This window comes from Vigna radiata, chromosome 1 (assembly GCF_000741045.1).
Source record: "Vigna radiata var. radiata cultivar VC1973A chromosome 1, Vradiata_ver6, whole genome shotgun sequence".
In the NCBI taxonomy this organism is placed as follows: domain Eukaryota; kingdom Viridiplantae; phylum Streptophyta; class Magnoliopsida; order Fabales; family Fabaceae; genus Vigna; species Vigna radiata.
Window position 1 is genome coordinate 30,597,291 of NC_028351.1, and position 7,065 is coordinate 30,604,355.

Sequence of the window (7,065 nt, forward strand, 5' to 3'; positions counted from 1 at the left end):
CACTAAATGTGAGGATAAAACAAGGTAAAAGCTATGAAGGAGTTGATTTGTTCACAAAATATACACACACAAACACGTAAAATCAACCGTTATCACTCCCCCACACTTAAAACCTTGCTTGTCCTCAAGCAAGAGGTAACTTGGCTAAGAAAAACATCTACTCAACAAAAGTCAAATAACTAGGAAGCAAGTTCACACAATAAAATTAGATAACATTCATGAGTGCTCTTCTTTCAATACCAATCCAAAGAGACTATGTGTAACATTGTAAATCCATAGCTATGGTGCTCACAATGAATATATTACAAGAATGAATGTACATGCATTATGAGAGATTAACAATCATGGCAACAATGTTTTCATTGATCAACCAAAGGAACCAATCCTCAGTAGAAAAAGTGTTTTCACTCAAGCACACTAATGTATAAGGGTATGTCATTCTCTCATCTACCTCTCATAGCACAAAATTTGACTTTGCTTTTCATTTCAAGAGCCAAGAATTATCAAAACATACAAACACAACAAGGGTTTTATTTGATAGTCTGACAAGGCAAAGAAGGAAATTGGTGTATCTAGGTAATGTGAAGGAGCAAAGAGAGCACTCACATCATTTTTACAGTTTTATCATTATACTCTCTTTTGTCTGAAAACTAGAACAACCAAACACCTACTTGCAGTCACCTTATTCATATATTTTCTTTTCTTTTTCTTTTTCTTTTATAGATGACATATATACAAGAATGCATCTCATCAACCAACACCAATTCACCATTGTTACTCATGCTCCCTTTTTAATAATAACTTCCCCCACACTTGAATCATACTACTGACCATGGAAACCTTACTTTCCCATCACAGTGAGAATGTCAATCATATTCAACAACGCTTAAGGTTTCAAAAGTGAAGGTAAGTTTCTTTAAATGCTGAAAAGTTTGCACAAGGGTTCTAATCTTTGAAACACAATTGGCTAATATGGGTATATGATGCAAAGAAGGAAAGAAAGAGGACCTTGTTTCAATGTAAGCATGCAAATGAATAATAACTAGCAATGAAACTCAAGCAAAGTTAATTGTAACCAAAAGAGGTAGCACTCATAAATAAAAACTCTGAGGCACAAAATCTCACCTGGTTAAGTTCTTTGGTTTCCAATGGTTGTCATAGATCATGCCACAATCATTAACCACAGTAAAAACAATAACAACATTCTCAATATACTCACATGAAAAACAACCACAAGCATAAGTTTTCACAAAATCACAACACATTCCCAATGTATTCCAAAACCAATTTATGAGCAAACACAAATGGTTCTCCTCAAATTCATTCTAAACTCACTCAAAGTCACATAACCAATGCATCATATTTGTTAAACTAGCCAAGTCACACTTATTATCAACAACAGGAAAAGAAAATAGAAAGGGAAAGAAAAAGAAAACTCTTTTTGGGCAGACCAACTAGTTGCTCAAATTCCTCAGCTCCTTGTGTATTCTTCTTCATCAATGTTCATACCTTTTGCTTGCAAGAACACCAAGAAACTCGAACAAACACGTTAGTCCAATTTTAATAGAAACCAAGTTTTGAGAATTGAAAATTGAAAAACATAAAGATAAAAACAAAAGTAACATATAGAGAAGTCAAATAGAAAAAAAATGAAAAACACATACAAAGAGACAATGAAAAGAAGAAACAAAGCTTGCATAACATGAGCACACCAACCAAACAACAATTCTAATATGCAGAATGATTGAAATGGATTTCCTAAATACTCTCACTCAGATCCCTCTTGTTGCAAGATCACTTAGTACTCTCCTAGGGTGATGAATACTACTTTCCCTGTTCTCTAATGTAAAAACACTCAGATCCCTCTTGTTGTGTCTATCTAAGCTTGACACATCTCACCCAATCCCTTGGCATAAGCATGTATCAAAACTTGCATTAAGAACCAGAACAGTGGGGTCCAAATACACAATCACGTCGTTTGTCACTCGGGTGACTAGTAATATCTGGGTTGATTTAGCTAGTTCGGTTGCTGAAACCCCATCCCTAGGCATCCCAACAACTAGATCATGCTCTAAGGCGTACCCCGAAACAAGCTTTACGCACAAACCAAACCAGTGGAAAGTGTAAACATCTAAAGGCAAACTACATAAAAGAAACACAAACAAAACAGACATATAATTGGCAAATAATTCTACTTTCCCTGTTTTCTAAAGTTAGAACACTCAGATCCCTCTCTTTGTGCCTACCTAAGTATGACAAACCCTCACCCAATCCCTTGGCATAAGAAGTCCATCAAAACTTGCCTTAAGTTCCAAAATAGTGAATCCAAACACACAACCTCATCCCTGGTGATTTGCACATCTGGTTTGATTTAGTTAGTTCCGCTATTGAAACCTTATCCCTAAGCATTTCAACAACTGCATCAAGCTCTAAGGCGTACCTCGAGACAGGCATTAAGTACAAACTAAATCAATGGAAAGTCTTAGAAACTAAAGCCAACTGCAGACAAAACAACATTCAAAGACACAACAAACAACAAAGTCTAAAAGAGCCATAAATGCCCAAATTGCCTTGTGTTGGAACACAAGTCCCCGACAACGGCGCCAAAAACTTGTTGGCTGCAAAACTAACGGCAAGTGCACCGGTCGCAGCGTAGCAAGTGATAAATATCGTTCTCTCCCAAGAGACTTGTGCAACACATGACAATTCTTCCTTTTATAACTCAATTAGACATCAAAGTNCACAAAAACAACACAAGAAACTCTTTTTGGTATTTTATCAAANAGTTGGTGTGCAAGGAATTTAACATAGTGTATTTANAATTTGTCAAGACTAGAATTCATCCATTTCATTCTCATGCATTCACAAACATCGCAATTCCATCCAATAAGTCTTCAATTTCAATTCTAGGTTCAATCATATTTCTCAATACTTCAAGAACCAAAATTCATGCCATGGGTGATCAAGCCACAACAACCATTAAGCATAGAAATCAAATACTAACATGAATTGGAAAAGCATATATCATTAACATCACAAAATACATAAGAATTCCATGTTTTACAACTAATCTCAACAAATAGGTAAAGCNTTCCATGCAGGAGAACTTANGGTTCTACAAATTGAAGAGATAGGGAAGAAATTGGAACCAAAGAGAAGATGCAAAGCCTTTCCNAAGGTTCTTGGCAGCTGCTCCATGCTCCATTTGCGCCTCCCCTTCGCATCTCCATCTCTAATTTATGACTCATCTTCTTCCTCAACCCAAAAGGGGCAAAATCACCATTGATGAAGCTTGAAGACCCAAGGGTGAGTGGGAGAGTTTCCTAACACCCCCAAATAGCCTCCAAGGGCCTCTCCCAGTCTCTCTAGGTGAAGAATGAAGTGTAGGAGGAGAAGTCCCTCAAAAATCGCGAGACCCATGTTTAAATAACCCATTTTGACATATCAACGAAAATTCGCGCCCAGCTCGGATTCTTGGCGCCCAACGTGACTTTTCACTGCATCAGAAGTGAGATACAGCAAGATTTCGCGCCCAGCGCCACTTTCTGGCGCCCAGCCCCATTCTGTGGCGCCCAGCTTGGAATCTCTCTGCAACTCTGGCGCCCAACTTTGAATTCTGGCGCCGAGCTTGGATTTCTCTGCAACTCTGGCGCCCAGCTTGGATTTCTGGTGCCCAACTTGGGCGGTTTTGACAACATTCTAAAATTGAGGCTCTTGTGCGATTCCAAAGGCGTCCAACATGGGTATTTGCTTCAAATTGATCTTTTATTGTCCCAAAACATGTTCCGTTGAGTTCTTGCTTGTTTTCCTCCACTAGAATTGCTTCCTATTCCTTTATTTCACACACTCAAACATAGAGATTAGAGGTAAAAACAAGCATATACTAAATAAAACACAAGAAAACTAGAAAACACACTAAATGTGAGGATAAAACAAGGTAAAAGCTATGAAGGAGTTGATTTGTTCACAAAATATACACACACAAACACGTAAAATCAACCGTTATCAATATATTATATTTCACTTTCAAACTACACCTAAACATATTATAACATCTAGACTCAAAATCTGGATACATGTGTTATTGTCGAGTTATGGCAGGTTGTATACTTGTAATGGTGCAACAATTGGCCTCTTCCAAGCTACCACACAAGATTAGTCTGTTAAAACGCTCTTTGCCAATGGTAAAGGTCCCCAAACTAAGACATCTTGCTACTCCCACCACATGACTCACATTTCTATACTTGGGAATAAATGACCATTAGAGTATTAGGATAACCACCAAAGATGACCATTAAAGTGTTAGGATAACCCCCAAAACTGAGCTCATACAATAATACATACACTACTTGAAACAAACATCAAGAATTTCACCTTAGGAACTCTTTTCAAATTGTACTTTGAAATACATACAAAATCCTCATGTATAAACCCTCATGTAACTTAATAGTTACTTTTAAACAAATCTCAAAGGACTAATATAGTTCAAAGTTACAAGAAAACAAAAGAAAGAAAACCTCAAAACGTGATCTAAATAGGTCACTCTACGCTAGTACTTGCTCAACAAAAAGAAAACTTTCTCGCTCAGAAAGGATTCTCACCCATTGACTGCTACAACAAGCTTCTCCCTTAAACAAACTCGCTCAACACCCATGGCTTGCTCTACGAATATAAAAAAATGGGTTCTGCTCGCTAAGCATCTATACTCGCTTAGCGAGTACAAAAACTGCTAGCTCAACACCTATATTCGCTCAACGAGATTGTAGAATTATGCAGAATATCGATTAGGAAAAATTTGAACCTACCAACCTTAAACTTCCTTACCTTAACATATCTCCCAATACTCATAAATTTAATCTTGTTATTCTAAACCTTAGGTGTAATTCACCAACTTGTGTATGACTTAGCTTAACTCTTACTTTGATCATTTTGCAAACAATTCATACTTACCAACACCAATTTACCACTTAAAAGCTCATAATTCACTTTTACCCTTTTCTAAATACTTTTTGATAAATCAAGTATCCAATCAAGTCATAAATGGTCTAAAAACTGACCATAAACTTCAGGTTTCCCTATCCAACCAATATCTCATCTATCAAAACCCCTTATTTAACACAAAACAAGCCTTCAATTGAATTAAACTACTACTTCTTTATTCAACATCATCTTTTTGGTCATCTAAGAACCTATACAAGTTTCAAATGACCATAATGCAACTCTTAAATCTTAGTTATTATCCCAAAATCTCTCTTCTAGAAACTCACCTATCAAAACCTAAATTTAGACTAAAAACCAACCTAACAACACTCGTTTTCAACTCTATAATAGATTTATACCACACTTAACTTCAAGACAACAACAACACATGTTCAAGCAAACATCATATCATACACAACAATATTCATCAACAAACAATTATTTTTTCATAAATATACAACTTTACTCAAATTCTAATAGATTAAATCAAACATACATCTCCCACTTTATCAAACATGATTACATACTTCTTAACAAGAAATTAAAGTAAACATTAGCTTCCATTACCTGATAGAAGACCAAACTGCTCTAAAAAGCTTAAAATAACTCCAATGTAGAGAAATTCCTATTTGCTCCTATGAACCACAAAAACACGATCAGGGCATATTGTTAGGACCACTAATAAATAGAAAGTCTTATAAAAGGCTTAAACTTAACATGCAAAATAAAGAAGGCTAACATGTAAGGAAAAACGAACGACCAAAGAAAATAGCAAAAAGTCAGCTTACTCTATTGAATAAAACAATCAATTAAATTTGAAGATCTCGTCGCTATGATTACTCATGCGATTTCTGATCTTCAAATAGATGAACACAGGAAAAGAACTCTTAGAAAAAAGTCAAAGAATTCTATAAAAGTAATTTATAGTGAGATGATGTGTTTTAAAATAATTAAACTCGTTTATAACAAAACTATTTATATTAAAATCTTTTAATATTAAAATAATCGAGTCTCAATATTTTTAAACTATTACTATTTTTAAAATGTCATTTTCTAGTTTTTACATATGTTATAGTAGATTTCTTTTATAATTCAATATTACAATTTCATAAGTGGTGATGATAAATTTATTTTATTTTTTAATAGTTTTATGTTTCACTATTTATTTAACAATGCACTAAATAACATAAGAAAAACAATTAAAGGATACTTTATTTTTACTTAATTCTAAACTTCATTGAAAATATTTTAAAATACAAAATGAGATTAATAGAATAATATATAGTGAATGTTAGAAGTCCCACATTGACTAGAGATAAGGCCAATTTATAATATATAAGTGGGGGTGCAGACCTTATCTTACAATCCAGTTTTGTGGGGTTAAATTACGCCTAAAACTCATTTCTAACATAGTATCAAAGTCATGATTAGTTATTTCTAACAGTGAAAAACAAATATTAAAACTAAAAAATGAAATTAAAATAATTACTCTCCAAATAAAAAAAATTAAGAGTTGAAAAATAATTTTAAAACAAAAACTATAGACATATATATATATATATATATCACATCGATACGTATATATTTATTATTCTACATTTTTAGTTAGTTTGTTATGTACTTTTATTAAACATTTATGAAATGGAATATCTTTCAACTATTCCTTACCAATATTAATTAAACTAAATTTTTAGTTAGTTATGTCAAAGATAATGAAATATAATTTCCAGATTGTTATAACTTAATAAGAAAATAATTATCCTACAAATTATTTATTAGTAAAAAGAAATACATCGAATAGACTGGGCAAATTAAGCTCCAAATTATTTTACAATTAAAAGTAATCTGTTAATTGCACGTTTATTACCGGAAAAGAAAAAATGCTATCATATAAACAAGTAATTCAAATTTATAACACTAATTCAATTATAGGATATAACTTTATTTTAATTTTATTTTCTTTGGAGAGAAAATCAAAGTATGAATTCTCCCTAATCTACTTTTAAGTAAAGAATTTGGGTGTTTGTGTAACCAAATTCCCACATATAATAAGTGTGAAGCATTTCCCGTGCCTTGCACGTGCAG